At 44.8% G+C, this 17259-nt stretch overlaps 1 long non-coding RNA gene and 1 gene segment (V, D, J or C); both read left to right on the forward strand.

Annotated features, from left to right (window-relative positions):
* Nucleotides 1–1308: 1308 nt before the first annotated feature.
* Nucleotides 1309–6680, forward strand: LOC310662276 (Ig gamma-2C chain C region-like). The segment is given in 6 exons: nt 1309–1396; nt 2203–2505; nt 2650–2713; nt 3601–3932; nt 4757–5080; nt 6203–6680.
* A 2276-nt stretch (nt 6681–8956) lies between these two features.
* Nucleotides 8957–12645, forward strand: LOC310663222. Its single transcript, XR_014504399.1, has 2 exons — nt 8957–9726; nt 11218–12645. It is a non-coding gene; the product is annotated as an uncharacterized lncRNA (long non-coding RNA).
* Nucleotides 12646–17259: the final 4614 nt, after the last annotated feature.

The raw sequence follows: 17259 nt of genomic DNA on the forward strand, positions 1-17259 counted from the left end.
TCACATCTAATGACTTGGTCTCAGATGGGTGGCGAGTCAGCCATCAAAGTGGCTATTACCTTTTCTTTTTCATCTTACTCTGAACCAAGATAACTCAGTAGCTAAAGGCTTTCTCGCTGTGGCAGGAAAAGCTTCCCCCCTTAACTTTCTGGGGGACACCCGAGCGCAGCCCAAAAGCAGGGAAGGAGCTGCCAACCTCAAGTGTAAATGTATCTGGTCTAGACACTTGTGATTTGCAATCTGTTGAGCAACCAGAAGCTTTTGTCATGGGGCAGAAGTCCAGCAGACCCTCTTGGCCTAAGGCTCCACACCTCCTAACGGACGCAAATACCTTGTTCTCTTAGAGGTAGTAAACCTAGGTCTCAGAGGTAACATGCAGCTAATACTCTTTCATAAAAACAAAACAAATCTCCACATTGTTTTTTAAAAGCACTGTTCATTTTCCACTTGTGGGAGCACTGGGGAGGTGGGGACCTTCTTGCCAAGGTGGCAAATGTGCCCCTCTGTCCGACTTTTAAAACCCTCCCCAGACCTTTAGTGTTTTTCCCTGGTTGGAATATGCCAATGAATTGTGATAATGGCTCTTGCTTATCTGGGTGGGGGAAATAGAGAGGCATGTGTGTGCAGAATTCTGACTTTCCTACAACTAGGATGTACAAAGTTAAGAACTGCATGTGTTTCTCTGTTCACCCTTGTTGCCTTTTAGCCTTTGGTCCTGCCTGCCAATGAAATGTGGCCCCTAGAAGCCTGGTTACAAGGGATGTGGCCCTTTGCTATAAATATTTCTTCCCTTTCCTTTGGGCATAGGCAGATGCAGATTTGCCACCACAGTGACAACTAGACCAAAATGACACCCTTTCTCCTCACTGCTTTCCCCTAAGCCCCACACTCTCTCACATTCCTTTCCCTTTTGCGTGAAAGGATCCCCCATCCAATGGCTGCAAGATTCTCTGTTGCCATATCTTTTCTCTCTGTTTTGTCAACGTACCATGTAAAGTAAGAAATCCTCCAGTATTGTCATACTGTACGTGATGAACTTGCAGCCCAAAAGCTGAGGTGGAATTCACTGAATAACAGTGCAAATGCAGCTTAAGGACAGACACCAGGCATTCGGCAAATTTTAGAGAAAACCAGCCTGCCAGTGGGTGTTAAACAGGACTGTGTCTATTCTGCAAATAATTCAACATCCTAAGCTTTCACTGTTTTTAAAGCAGGTTTCTAAATCTCATAGCTGAGAAAATAAGCTTGAAAGTGAACAGATATTTCCTTGCCCCCCCCTCCCTCTAACAAATAGCAGTGAGATCAATCATGGAACCTTCTTCATTCCAGGTGAGCTTAGCACTTGTCGACAATGGCAAAAATAAGAATGAACTCGGACGTGCCCAAGTGTCTTCAGGTTAATGCGCCACCTCAAATAATGTTTACCAGGCCCCTTACGGGGTTTGAGGCTCTTATTGTTAATGCTGGCTCTAAAAGGAAAGGATTTGTCTTGAGGGTTAATAAGATCGTTATCGAAATTTGAGCAGGCGTTCTTGCATGGCTGAAAGGAGGCAGATATGAGTGAACAGAGGGATGAAGCGTACATGAGAGCCAGTGTGGTGTAGTGGTTAAGAGCAGTAGACTCGTAATCTGGGGAACCGGGTTCGCGTCTCCGCTCCTCCACATGCAGCTGCTGGGTGACCTTGGGCTAGTCACACTTCTCTGAAGTCTCTCAGCCCCACTCACCTCACAGAGTGTTTGTTGTGGGGGAGGAAGGGAAAGAAGAATGTTAGACACTTTGAGACTCCTTCGGGTAGTGATAAAGCAGGATATCAAATCCAAACTCTTCTTCTTCTTCTTCTACGTACCATATCTATGGTGCTCTAGACCAGAAAAGTCAATGTCTCCCTGTATAAGGGAAAACATACAAAGATTAGCCTACAGTACAACTGTCACCTATGGAAGAAAGCATAGCACCAACAGGTTGGCATAAAGGGGTGCTAGAGGCACTCATTACCACTCACTGTGTTGTGATGAAGGCGTAAATGAGACGATGAGATCCTGCAACTCCCGCTCAGCTCATGGAATCACAGAATAGTAGAATTGAAAGGGACCCCCAAGCAGCATCTATTCAAACTTCTGCATTGCAGGAACACAAAAACATCCACATTTGCTGGACAGCATACCTTCAACATGCATTTCTCTCCTTTTTTTTTATTGCAGCTAGCACCACAGCCCCGACGGTCTTCCCATTGCCTCCCTGTAGCCAAGACTCCTCTACCGCCTCCCAGGTCTCCATAGGTTGTCTGGTCTCTGGCTACTTTCCTGAACCGGTCACAGTACAGTGGAATTCGGGAGCCATCTCCAGCGGCATCCGAACCTTCCCTGCCCTATTGGATTCATCCAGGGGCCTCTACACTCTCACCAGCCAGCTCACCATCCCAACCAGCACCTGGGAATCGCAGAAGTTCCAGTGCAATGTCGCCCATGCAGCTTCCAGCTCCACAATCAGCAAAGACATTGAGCGTGAGTCTTCCTGGGCCTTGGTTATATGCTTTCTCTTTAACCTACAAATGGATGGTTGATCTGGCAAAAGAAAGAAAAGTAAAATACAAGGGTTGGGAGAGACGGGAAATGGATTCAATATCTTTGGATAGGGTTATTGTCTAGTACCAAGGCATGTTAAGCGCAGCAGCAGCTCAACGTTGGCTCACAAACGAAATGTGGGAGACAAGTTTGGAGTTGTCTGTTCAGCATTGAAGTGATGTTAGGGTTGTGCCATTTAAGATTTCAGTCATCCGGGGCTAGGTGCAGCAACATCCAGCGGCATTTTTTTAAAAAATACACTTTAGTGTTAAATTGTTAAATTTGTGGTGATGTATTTTTAAAGTTTATTTATTGCTGCTTTATTCTCAAAGCAATGTTACCAGCATGTGTACCACACACAGTGTGTGCTGATAATAGTATTCATAACCCGCTCCTTTAAACTGCTTGTATTCACTTGCACAACCAATAGGAGGGAAGTATCTTGATGAGACGGTGAAGCTGTTCAAAACTTTGGGATTAGTAGGAGAGACAAAGATGGCGAAGGAGAGATGAATTGGTGGCCACTCACCCTCCAGTCTTCTAACGAAGTGGGTCCCTCAAGGCTTACATTGAGTAGGAGACAGGTCCCAGAATGGAGATCACTAAGATCACTAAGTGGTATTAATGCCCCTCACATATGGATGGGGGGAGAAGATCAATTTGGTTCATATTTAAAGACGAATCTACATAATTCGCAGTACTTGAACCAAAACATGTCCATCATTTCCAACTTACACTTCTTTAAATTGTGCAAAGCTGTTCATCAGCCAAGTAATGTGCACAAAGAATACATATTGCGTCTGTGTGAATAATATATAAGAATGTGTTACGTTAGGAGCACTGTTTTACAGGAATGTTTATATTAGGCAAAATATCACTCAGAGGTGTGTATATTAGGAGAAGTTTGAATTAAAATGCAGATGACTTTTCATGAGGACTGGTTTGCTGATTGGTGTGAAAAAGAACTTGAAAAATAAGCAACTGAGAGGAACCATAACTGACAGATTCACCCATACCTGCCTTCCTATAATGTAGGAACCTCTGCAAAATCACCAGTGGCCCCGGAAGTCCGCCTGCTCCATTCCTCCTGCGATTCAAATCCAGTGGTGCCACCATTGAGCTGCTCTGCATTATCTCCAGCTTCTACCCCAAAACGCTGACGGTGGAATGGCTGGTGGGTGGGCAAGCTGGGCTCCTGCCTTCATTCACTGAGCAGCCCAAGAAGGATGCCCACGGATACACTTTCAGTACCACAAGCACAGCCAATGTCAGCCAAGCTGACTGGCAGGCTGGGAATGTCTACTACTGCCAGGTGTTCCACGAAGCAACACAAACAAAGGTGAAGAGCAAAGCCAAGATATGTGAAGGTAAGAGCAGCTGACTAAGTTGGCACTTGAGTTTCCCTCTGTTTTGGTGGGCATGGACTGGAACTTGAGGGGGAGGGCTACTTCCAGATTGCAGCTTCTTCCCACTTCATTTATACATATATAGATATAGCTGCTTTCAATTATGGCCCATTGAATTAAGCCTTGAACACATTACCTTACTAATAGAGTAGTTGTTTTCCATTTCTGCTGGAAGCAGGACTCGGGGAAGACATAGTGCAGTGGACATCAGAGTGCCCCAGATGTCCATGAAAAGTCTTGGCAAATATGCTATCCTCTTCAGGGTCAGAGGACGTTTTCCATCCTCTACAACATGTAGTTTGAGTCAATGGTGTAAACCTTCTCCTGGATAGAACAACGTAGTCTTGATAGCAGAAGCTGATGTTGTAGAAGGGGGTGACAGGGAACTGTTTGTTCCTGCTCATTGTTCACAATGGAATATGGAGCTTTTATAATTTTAGGACAACCAAGGGCAACAAACACCAGCTTCCTTCTTTTAATATTTGTACCAAGTCTGGAGTTTTTGCTCCCTTTTACTCTGCAGCAAGGAATGCCCTTGTTAACAGATTATTATTATTATTAATAATTTATATTTGTACCCCACCCATCTGACTGGGTTACCCCAGCCACTCTGGGCTGCTTCCAACAAATATAAAAGCATAATAAAACATCAAACATTAAAAACTTCCCTATACAAGGCTGTCTTCAGACGTATTCCAAAAGTTGTATAGTTATTTATCTCCTTGACATCTGATGGGAAGAAGTGAGAGTCAAATAGAGAACTAACATGTAGTTTGTGCCTCCAGATGCTACCGTCTGCCCTTCCACTGGCATTGACGTAAGAATCATAGTCCCAACTCCAAAAGACCTGTACGTGAACAGCGACCCCAAACTCATCTGCGTGGTGGAAAACTTGATAGATACAGATGGGCTGATAATCACCTGGTCACGGCAGACACCAGGACCTGTGAGCCAAGAACTACTGGAAACAAAAGAAGAGCCTAATGGAAAGTTCACCGCTACGAAGGCCCTCTCTGCCACAACGTGGCTACAGGGAGATGAATTCACCTGCAAAGTGGAATATCCAGGCCTGGCTGCTCCCATCATTAGGACCATTGCCAAGACAATAGGTAAGGGGGAAACAGGGTTGGTCTCCCATCCCAGGGCTGGTGGTTTTGTGTTACAGAAGGAAAATGCAACACAACTTGGCAAATCTGCAGTTTATGCTAGAGACACAAGTTACAATTTCAAGCGGTCTGGTGGAGGTCTTGTGCAGGTTTGCACAGTCATTCTACTACCCTTGTCTCTGCTCAAAGGTTTTATGGTGCTAGAAAAACCTGCAATGCATTTTTTTAAAAAAATCAGAAGGCAACACTGGAACCAAGGAAAGAAAGGCTTGTGTCCACTGCAGGGGCCAAGACATCTCCCATTACTCTTTTCACTCTCATGAAAACCATTTCATCTCTAGTTACAGATCCTTCAAACCCTGAATCTGTCTATTGATAATGTTTACCCGACATTGGTCGAGCTAGATGAAGGATTGAGCCAGTTCTGATGAAGGCAGATCTTTATGTCCTTGCCCTGGTGGCCCATTCCACAAATTTAACGAGCCACCAGAGTAACTGCTTCAGGAGCAACTGTGCAGCGCTTGCTCCTTGAAGTTTGCAAGATTTTCACCTTTCAGCCCCAAGCCATGCTGCAACTTGAACATACCAGTACCTTCTCGGGAAAGACTGGGATTCTGTGTGGGCTGGGTGACTTCTGTATATCTGTTGAGAAACTGGGCTGTATAAATATACCTCATATCTCTGCTGTCCCAGTTTGTGCTCCTATTCATTCATCCAGCTCAAAGAAGCCCAACACATGCTATAGATCTTCACATAGATCTACACACTGATGGTGACTTCAGCTGAAGGCACTTCAACTCTTTGGCAATTGAGTATTTACCCCACTGTGTCTACTGTACAGACATAAACTGCTCTTCAAAGAATCTAACAGATAATATTTAGAGTCAAATGATATTAAAAGCCAGGTGGAGCAACTATTGGGAACATACTGCTGTTACAAAGTGCATATGAACAGGCCAGAGGTGAGCCACGCTCTCTGCAATAACCCTGTCTGGAGTACCTATGTTCAAGAGAACAAAATCACAGGAACTCTCATTGTCAACACTGCAGCCACTCATTTGGTCTAAACTTAACTACTGTTGCCTCTCCTTTTCTCTCACATATATTGCCCCTGATCTCAAAAAGGAACGGCCCATGCTCCTGAGGTGTACCTTTTCCGACCCCACACTGAGGAAATCCGTGCTCGGCCATCTATGGTGACCCTCACCTGCCTGATCACTGGGTTCACCCCAGAGGCAATTTCTGTCCAGTGGCTGAAGAATCACAACGCTATACCTGACGATCACCATGTCAACACCCCAGTCATGAAGAACAACAACAACCATTCCTACTTCATGTACAGCCACATGAAAATCCCATTAACTGACTGGAACAATGGGAATGCATTCACCTGCATGGTTATCCACGAAGCCCTCCCGATGAAGTTCACCCAGAGGACCGTGGAGAAATCCCAGGGTAAAAAATGATGACCATCCCTCCTACGGCATTGCAACCTCTTCAGCCTCTCCCAGATTTTCCTCTAGCATTGTTAGATAAACCCTGTGTAAATAATTTGCATGCATGCGTGTTTGGCCTATGGCTGAATAAAAAGAGAACCAACTCAGATATATCCCATGTTGTGGTCATTTGCAGGAAAACCGATGACTAGAGTGAGTTTTGGAAAGCGGGGGTGGGTGGATTAATTAAGTGGGTTATTCATGGTATTTGGAAGCAGAATGTATTCGCCATTATCAGAGCTATGCCATGGGAGGCAGGGGTGCAAACGTCTGATGTCAGTATATGTGTATTTTAATGCTCACAACAGGCCCTTGATAAGTGCCGGAAGTGAGAGGGATTTGGTCCAAAGACACCCAGTGAGCTTCATCTAGTTGGGTGGTGATTTGACTTTGGGTCACATCCCACCAGGCTCAAGTCCAATATCCCATCATCTGCTCCACCCTGGCTTCCATCTATACATGTCCATACACAGGAAGCTGCTCTCCTTTTAATGTCTGGTGCTGAAAACAACAAATAAGCTGCTAATACGCTACTGAGGAATATCTCTGTACCAGTCTCTGCCTCCTTCAGCCAACTGCCACCAGGCCTCAGTTCCTCAGGGGTTCAAACCAACTGATCATAGCAGAGCTGCAGTGTTCACTGCATTCCAACAACATAATTATAGCTCGGTGCTCTTTATATTTTTTAATCTGCCACGCCCCCAAAAAAATCAAAGCCCAAATTTCATCCAATAAGTTTGACTTTTTAGGCACCCATATATATAGAAGGGAGTCCTGCCCATATCAGAATATTTTGCATTGCCTCTCCTTCCTCTGCCTGCCCCAAATATATGGTACATGACGTAAGAAGCTGGCTCATTGGTTTGCCTACTCAGAGTAGGCCCACTGAAATTAATTGATATGTGCAATTTAGGTTCATTCGTTTCAATAGGTCTACGCTGAGTATGATTAGCATTGGGTGCAAGCTATGCAGCGTTCGCTGTTGCAAAGCTGGAACCTTGTTCCAATAAGAGGTGCAGAGCTATCTGTATGGAGGTGCAATACAGAGGCCAATGTCATCCTGTGGAAAGTTAGTTCAATGGGGCACAGCAGCATGAGCAGCAGGGACAGAAAGTAGGCAGAATTCACCTGGTGCAACATATGTGCACACTCCTCGCTTCAACACATGAAGCTTCCCTTCATATCAACTCACCTGGCCTGGATTACTGTGCATTTCAGTGACAGGGCAGAAGAAACGAGAGAATGAAAAACACCTGCATTGCTTGAAAGCAAAGAATAGTTTCTGAGGGCCAGCTATAATGTGATGCCATGGGGGGAGGGCATTGGGGGGGGCAACCCACAGTTTGCTGGGGCTGCTTTTCAGGTCACCGCACAAGGCAGCAGAATGCGTGTAAACCCCTTACGCCCTCTTCCAGGTCAAAACACAGTGAGTGTTTGCACAGCCGTATGTGCCTTGAATGTGCACAAAATGGTTGTTGCCTATATAGGGAAAGGTTTTCTCCCTTACTGCTCCCCATGGTTACAATAGAAGCACCATAGGGAAAGGTTATTTTAATCCAGAACCACATAAAAAAATAACCTCCCCTTGCACCAGGACCCTGACAAAAAATGGCTTTCAAAGTGACTATTAACTGTTAAAAAGAATCAGAAGAAATTTCATTTGACACCTTTAGCATCACATCAGTAAGACATTGGGGGGGGGGGGATAATAATAAACCTAGTTTGACCCTGAATTTGAAATGGGTGAGCAAACTGAGCCAAGCCTGGATAGATGAGTACACAAGTCAAATTGAGCCATGAGAAATAATCAAATTCACAGAATATTCAGGCCATAATAATGGATTGTTCATATATTATTGGGTGGGTTATGAAAAATAAAAGGTCCAATCAAGACACATATGTACACAATGCAAAAAGGCAGAGCAAGGATATGTTTTCAAAAATGATAGTCAGGGATCCCCTCAGAACCATCCCATCAAATACGAAAGAGCAAAATCTCTGACATTTTACAAAATCGGAGAAGAGAGAAAATGGGACTTTCAAGTACACTTTTCCCCAGTCACTCCTCCTTCTGGAAACCAAACACAACATCTCCGCTAAGTCACTCTTGCCCTAGTTATGCTGCAAGGGTGCGGCCTCAGCAATCACACACAAACTCCCTACCCACACCTGCTCCCTGGTTACTCCTTGAGTCAGTACTTAATGTACTGGTTAGTGTTTGTTTTGGTGCTTAGAACTCCAGATTCAAATCCCACCTCAACCATGAAGCTCACTGCGTGGCGTTTCTGGACATCCCTCAGAAAACATGTTAATTTAAGACTGTGTTAAAACATCCCCACCTCCTCATTTATTCAGGATTATTCCATCCAGCCATCCTCTGTGACTCACTGAAACTGTCAAGACTAGGATGTATTTTGTCATGTGGTGAAACGGTTAAGCAACTGTTTTGAACACCTCTGAACATTGCTATTCCTCATTGATTTATTACCTGAAAAAAGGGAAGGCAAATAGCATTCTGCAGATGAATTGAAACACATTGCACAACAGGTTCATCCTAAACAAACTGACGAAAATTAGATGAACTGGTACTTTAGGCAGAGTGTCGGAAAAGGGAGAAGGGGAGAGAGAGAGAGAGAGAGAGAGAGAGAGAGAGAGAGAGAGAGAGCTGTCCCAACAGAGTGAAGTTACTCTGTAGGACAAGGCACAAACATTACGTGGGGTGAACAGAGAGAGTCCCCAAAGAGTCAACACCAAGCCACTATTGCAAAATTTAGATAATATTAATTGTTATATAGGTCACAGGTGATCTTGCAGGTATACGGTTAGTGCATCATGGATTTTGTAGTCTATGTTAGACTGTACAAAATATAAGGAATAATATTAGTAGTACGTAGTTTGGCATAATTCTATGTGTACAATTAGATATTAGTGGTGGGTGAAGGGATTGCTGAGGTTAAGGGATATTTTATGTTGAACACTGGAAATGACGTCTCTCTCTCCCCCCCCCCCCTCACAGAGGTGGCTGTGTCAACAGTGGATGATTACAGCGATGAGAAAGAGGAGGAAATGGATCGTCTCTGGGTCACCATCTTTGTTTTCTTCATTCTCTTCCTCCTCAGTGTTTCTTACAGTGCCACCATTACACTGTTCAAAGTGAGTAGAGAGGAAGGTCTGTTATATGTCTACATTTGAATCTTGGAGTGACAGAGGCAGCAGAAACACCACTGGGATGGAGGGTGGGAAGCAAAGGATAAGGCTGAAATATTTGTACTCTTTATTGTAAATTAGTGAATGGTTCTGTGAAGGACTCGGCACATACCTTTACATATCCTTGATGCCAAATAGTCCATTAGATACCCCATTAAAATCAGATGACTGGGATGAAGGAAAATATTTGACTTGCTGATTTGCAAGAGAAGTTTAGGGATAGGAAGATGCTGGAGATGCAATGAGGTTGAGGGTACGTTCTTTCATATTTGGTGGAACTGTAAAAGGTTAAAAGCGTATTGGGAAATAATCCACAATGAATTGAAAAAAATGTTTAGAAGTACCCCCCCCCCCAAAAAAAGAGTCCTTTTTGTTGGGGATAATTCAGACGGAAATTCCCAGGTGTCAGAAAAGGTTATTTATGTATGCCACCACTGCAGCCCATGTTTTGTTAGCCCCAAAATGGAAAACGAATGAGGTCCCAACTAAAGAAGAATGGCAACTTAAACTGATGGAATATACGCAGCTTGCGGACCTAACATATAGAATAAGAGAACAAGAAGAACATATGTTTAAAGAAGATTGGCAAATGTTTATTTAATGTGTGGGGGGAATTTTGTACACTTGAGAAAGTTGGCAGCATTAAGATAAATTCAACAGTGTAAACAAATTTTGTTGGATATAATAATGGAATACTGAATGGTGTAGTTTATGTAAAATATGAAGGGATTTATAATATGTAAAAAGGACCATAGAAAGAGAAGAAAGGAAGTCATTGGCATTTTAAGGTTGTTTAAATGAATATTCTAAAGTGTAAAACAGAAAATTTAATAAAAAATATATTTAAAAAAGGGATAGGAAGATGCAGAAAGATGGCAAGGAATGATGTTAGTATACAGTGCCAAAAGAAAGTACTTCTTCACACAGCATAGTTAAGATATTGAATTTGTTCCTACAAGAGGTAGTGATGGCCCCAGACTTTGATGGCTTTAGAAATAATCACACAAATTCCTGGAGGAGGAAGGCTATCAATGGCTACCAACCTCAATGGCTAGGTTCCACCTTCATTGCTCAAGACAGTGTTCCTCTCAGCACCAGTTGCATTCAAATCCTGCCTTTGGGCTTTCCACTACAGCATCTGGTTGGCCACTGTGGGAGCAGGAGGCCAGACTGCATGGACACTTTTTGACCAGATCCAGCAGGGTTCTTCTATGTTCTTACACTTTCTTGTAAGCTGGTGGTTTATAGATAAATAAGTAAATATAAGTAATAAGTACAGGGTAAGTAACAATACATCATAGAACTTGCAACCTGTGGCTGGCAGGAAACAGGGAGGACAAAACCACAAGTGACAAATAGAACATGCAGGTGTTTCTTCTTCCACACGCACTTCTGTTCTGTGTCTTCCTTTCTCCTCACTCTCGTTCCTTCCTGCAGGTAAAATGGCTCTTCTCCACTGTGGTGGTCCTGAAAAAGCAGCCAGCAGGCCCTGACTATAAGAATGTGCACCAATGATTGGCCTAGAAGCATTTTCCTGGGAGCTCTTGTCCTACACGTTGAGCAGTGCAAAGGAGAAGTCACTGGCTGGAGATAGGACTCCGTTTCCAGCATTGACAACCAAAGCTGTCTGCTATCTGCTTCTCTTCCCTGGTAGGGGGACAATGAAGCCCCATCAGATGAAGGACAGAGAGGCAATTTTGTTAGAACTTGGAGCTGGACTCGTCATATTATGTCATTTGCTGAGACGGCACTCCCAAGACAGGAAGCCTACTGGCCCTATGTGCATCTGTTTTCCACAGTGACTGTCAAGAAGAGCAACTAATACTCCCAACCCAAGGTGTACTAGTACTCCCAAACCAAACGACTAGTACTCCCAACCCAAGAGCAAAGGTCTTGATAAAGCATTTTGGCACATCTACTCAGCATTAAGTCCTCCTGACTTCAATGGGACATACATCTAAGTATACATATGGCTGCAGCCTCGGTATCCACTGGACTCTCCCCATTTCAGAGCTTCAGATCTACTCTCAACCCCATCCTCTGCCATATGCTGTGCCTGGTCATCCAACATATCTTCATCACCAGCAGGCATCCAGCGTCACCCAGCTATTGGAGACACTGACCTGTCCTTCTTTAGCCAAATCCACCTAAGCATCCTACATAAATGTCCTATTCTGAATATTGTCCTTCTCTATACTGAATATTTCAATCAATCGGTTGAAGACCCACCCAATACCAACAATTTCTTCTTCCTGAGCCCCATGGCTGGCACTGAGGACATTTCTGCTCTTTTATATATTACATGTTTGTGGTCACAACCAGTGGTTTTTATTCTGGGGGGAACGCAGCGGGACGCGTACCTCTAAACATTTTGTTTTGCCCTGACCGACGGATGGACTGACATGCCAGCTGTCTCTGTAGTAGCAGCGCAGACTGGAACTCCGTCATTCTCCCTGCCACTGCCTGGGGAGGGGAATCTGGAGCTTCCTGTCCTCCCACCGCCGCTGCTATTTTCTAGCTATTTTTAGCTAGTTTCTGCTATTTTCATATACAGTGGTACCTCGGGTTAAGAACTTAATTCGTTCTGGAGGTCTGTTCTTAACCTGAAACTGTTCTTAACCTGAAGCACCACTTTAGCTAATGGGGCCTCCTGCTGCCGCCGCTGCACGATTTCTGTTCTCATCCTGATGCAAAGTTCTTAACCCGAGGTAATATTTCTGGGTTTGCGGAGTCTGTAACCTGAAGCGTATGTAACCTGAAGCGTATGTAACGCGAGGTACCACTGTATTGCATGTTTTGCGATCATAACTATCTTTACCAGACAATAATAATAATAAAATAAATAAATAAATATTGTCTTCTGAAGGTTTTTGTTTCGTTTTTGCTCCTCCTTCGCATTCTTTCAGGAAGGAGTTTCATCCTCTTTTGAAAATTCCGCCTGTTATCCTTCATTCCCATAAAAATCAGTGGTTTGGGAACCTGCAGACGTGCAGATGTTGTTGGACTCCAACTCATAAAAGTCGCAGCCAGCATAACAAATAGTCAAGGATGATGAGTCTTGGAGTCCAACAAACTCTGGAGGGCCACAGTTTCCTCACCCTTTACTTGCATGCCAAGACCCCGTGACCCTGCAGTTCTCCAGGGAGTAAATTACCAAATAAGACAACAGGATATAGTTTATTGGTTACAGATGTGAACAGTTTGGCAGAGGCATTTGGTGAAACCAGTTTATTTCACTTCAGCCCTTCTGCTGGGAATGCATCTAAGGGTAAACCACCTTGGGGGGATATGACCTACATCAAATAGGGGTACCTCCCGAGGGGTCACTGTTGGAGGGGTGCTATGGCTGCAGTCCCCTCCTGGGCATTGGACAGAATCTACTCCTCCCAGATCAGAACACTTCTTTTTGCTCCAGAGCTTTCTCCGTGAAAACCCGTTCTTTAAAGCTCATTTGGAGTAAGCAGTACTCCACAGCAACCCAAATGGACTTTTTTTCCAAATGAGCACTAAAGAGTGGGTTTTGTGGGGAAACCTCTGGAGTGAAAACAAAACAAAAAATAAAAACATGGAGCTTTTAAGTCTCTATCTATGCTTGGAAGGAGTGGGGCAAAGGTAACTGTGGATGAACCCCGAGATGTGCCATAGCTGTTACGTCTTTGCCCGCTGCTTCTGCCACCTCTGCCCAAGGTGGTCATCCAGCAGGGGACCAGCCAGACTCCAATGGCTCCTCCTCTGTCAGAGCCCAGTGCTCTGAGGCATGAACTTCTCATTCACCTGCTTGCAGTACAAGTGAGGTGAGCAATGCTGCTTTCTATGTCAGTCCTGGGGGGTTCCCTCTCAGGAATATACTGCATTTACTAAGAGACACATGACTCCTTCATAGTAAACATAGCAGGGGGAGGTCATAAAATCATAGAATTGTAGAGTTGAGATGAATCTCAAGGGTCATCTGGTCCAAACCCAGCAATGCAGGAATCTCATTCCATGCTAAAGCATCCATGACAGATGGCCATCCAACCTCTGCTTTGAAAACCTCAAAGGAAGGAGAGTCCACAACCTCACAAGGGAGACTGTTCCCACTGTCAGACAGCTCTTACTAGAAAGAACAGCTCTTCATAGAAAGCCCAGAAGGGAAAGAACGGGCACCATTTAGGAGGCATAAAAAGGGATCTCACAAATGTTCAAGTTCCTATGAGGTCCTGTTCCTGCCCCCTTCTCCAGCAGATGTTCTCCTAACATCATGGAGCCAGCTCAGAAATGTGTGGAGAGGGAAGATGGTGCTGCTGAAACTTAGCCTTCAAAGAATGGAAGATGCACTCTGACCAGTGGCGTAGCGTGGGTTGTCAGCACCTGGGGCAAGGCAAGTAATTTGCGCCCCCTAACCCGTGGAGCCAGGTAGGGGCAGAGAGCTGTGAGTGCGAGCGAGTGCCCCCCCCGATGTTGCACCCGGTGCAACCGGCACCCCCTACACCCCTCACGCTACGCCACTGACTCTGACTCTGGTCAGAGAAAGGGTGACCTTTCTGAGGAAGAAGTGGAGGTGGTTCAACTTTAACCAAGGTTGTTCTTCTGAGGGTTTATTTTAGCCCTTCTAGCAAAAGCACAGAGTGTGTTAATAGCTTACTGTGGATGAAGTTCCACTTCAGGTCTCTGGTTGCTGCAGAGTGCTGCAATTCACGGTATAACCCCAAATACAGAAGAGGAGTCTGATACTTGTGTAGCTACAGTATATCTGTTTGTGAAAGAAAATAAATACTTGTATTAGTTTCCTGGCAATGCACAAGAACAATAAATATTCTGTCTTTTCTTAACCGCATTTCATTTGACCTCCAGTCTGCAACCTCTTCCTCTCCTACATAGTTCACTCTCTGCATTTTCAGACCCTTCAGGTGTCCCCATTTTCCAGGGACAGTCCTGGATTTACAGAAGACGTCCCCGTTTCTGATTTGATCCTAGAATGTCCTGCTTTTCCTTAGGATGTCCCTGTGTTCCATCTGAGAAATGTTGGAGGGTATGCATTTGGTGTGTCAGATTGTGGTTTTCTGAACAATCACTGTGTCCCCTCTGTGTGAAGGTCCCTCCTCCCTCAGAGACTTAAGGTTCCTTAAGTCCTTAAGATGTGAGACATCTGGTAAAGACGCTAACAAGTTGCAGGATTGTTTCCGTAAGGAAGTTAGATGCTTCTCCTCAGAACACCAGGGATGTGAGCAAACTGGGGCAGAGATATGGGAGCAGTCTTCCAGCTGAGGGGTTTTTTTTCTGCCTTTTTCCTTCCCCCACCCCCATGGAGGTGCCAGGATTTCAGGATCTAAATGTTTCTCTCCCTCTGCCCCCTCAAGGCTCGGAGGGTCAGGGGAGCACTTCCAAGAAGGCAAGAGCCTCTGGAAAGTCACGGACAAATAAGTGTTTTATCACCAATTCTCTCAGGAGTTTTTTCCATGAGGATTTGAAAGGCTCTAACGCCACTCCCACTCCCACATATTTCTCCTTCTAGGGGTAACTTATATATTTCATAAAATTCATATGTGCTTGATTGTAAGAAAAAAATAACTCAAAGGAGGCTTTTACCATGGCAGTTTTAAATAAATAGATGAGATGATAGATGATAGATAGATGATAGATAGATAGATAGATGATAGATGATAGATAGATAGATAGATAGATAGATATAGATAGATAGATAGATAGATAGATAGAGATAGATAGATAGATAGATAGATAGATAGATAGATAGATAGATAGATGATAGATAGATAGATGATAGATAGATGATAGAGCTTTTTTCTTTTAAAAAAATGTTTAGGGGTACTCTCATTTTGACTCAAGAAAATCACCATTTCATAGTTGAAATCGGGAAAAATAAATACAGTAAATGGACAAAAGTACAAAGATTCACAAAATGTTTAGGGGTATGCGTACCCCTGAGTCCCCCTAGAAAAAAACACTGGAGAGAGAGAGAGAGAGAGAGAGAGAGAGAGAGAGAGAGAGAGAGAGATTACCTTATGAGGAGTTCCCTATAGGATGGCTTGGAATTACCCTACTGCCTGAAACTACAGGGTGGGTTTGTCCTTTTTTCTGGTTTCATCAGGCTTCTCAAAGTATAATTTCTTCTCCTTTCTCCCAGTTTTCAATTCATTAGCTTAAGGAATCCCTAAAATACTCCCAGTGGAGTTTAGTTTTCTGTGCACGATATGTGTAATTTGGCTACGGCTTGCACATGCAACTGCAGATGCCAGGCTGCTTTTTTCAATCCCTGGTATCCTGAGAAAGGGCTGAGAGAAACCCCTGCTAGTCAGACCCTGGAGCGCCACTGCCAGTCAGTGTGGGCATTATTGGGCTAAATAAGGCAGCATCCTACATTCCCTCTGCTGATGGGAGTTTTATGTGTCATTTTGCTATTACGTTTATAAATGGTGATGATGATTTATAAAATACGTGTGATGGCCTGGGAATCTGATTCAGAGGCTGAACCGGAGGAATCCGAGCCTGCGCAAGAGTCCCCGCCTCCAGGGCCGGCTGAGCTGGGGCAGGGCCTTGGATCTGAAGTGCCTGCACCTGTGCCGGATCCTCCGGAGCAGGCACCAGGTGAATCCACTCTGGCTCCGGAGGTGGTTGAGGACACAGTGCCTACAGATGCGCCTCTCCCAGCCCTGTAAGGGGAAGGTGAGTCTCCCCCTGGGTCCAGTAACCCTCCAGCCTCTCCTGAGCTGCAGAGGCTCAGGGCAGGAGGAGTGCTCGCCTTAAGGCCAGGAGAGGCGGGTCTCCTGGGGGCCGGGACCGCCCCTGGCCTCAGAGAAGATAAAGGCCAGTCAGCCCAGTCCCAGGTTGCGGGAGCAACGTCGTTGAAGAGCTGTTTCGGCCAGCACCCTGTCCTGTTCCTCCAGAGTTCCTGTCCTTGCCCTGCTCCTCGCCTTGGACCCCGCTTCGCTCGTGGAGGACTGTCCTGGACCTCGCCCCACGGTAACCTCCCCCTGGGACCAGCACAATACGGCATACTGCCTTGTATATTTTTCTATCGATTAAAAGGCAGGATGCAAGCAGACACCTGGCCACACAACAAGTCTTCTCCTTCCTGCTGCAGCTTTCAATATGCCCCAAAATATGTTCTTTAAGGTTGAGGGACTCTCCAGAGGAGATTTTAGAGGGCATGTTGGGGCTGGTGGCAGGAGAAGAGGAACCAGAGAGGTCCTGTTGCACAAGCAGTCTTACGTTTCACAAGCAGGCGGACGTCATTGAATATCAACCATAGATTATAGACATATTGCCCTCAAAATTTAATCTATCCCAAGTAAGAATCGGAAACCATCAGTGGGAATGAAGTGTGATACAAAAATGGTTACTAAATGAGGGTGAGGCCTAGAATGGCACTCAGGCTTTGACAATGCCATCCTTATAGCTGGAAATAATTCCACTTACAACAATGTCATACCTCACTAAGTTCACCAAAATTGACCATGCAACCCTATACCTGTCTGCTCA

Source organism: Podarcis tiliguerta (assembly GCF_965153285.1).
Source record: "Podarcis tiliguerta genome assembly, chromosome: 13".
Classification (NCBI taxonomy): domain Eukaryota; kingdom Metazoa; phylum Chordata; class Lepidosauria; order Squamata; family Lacertidae; genus Podarcis; species Podarcis tiliguerta.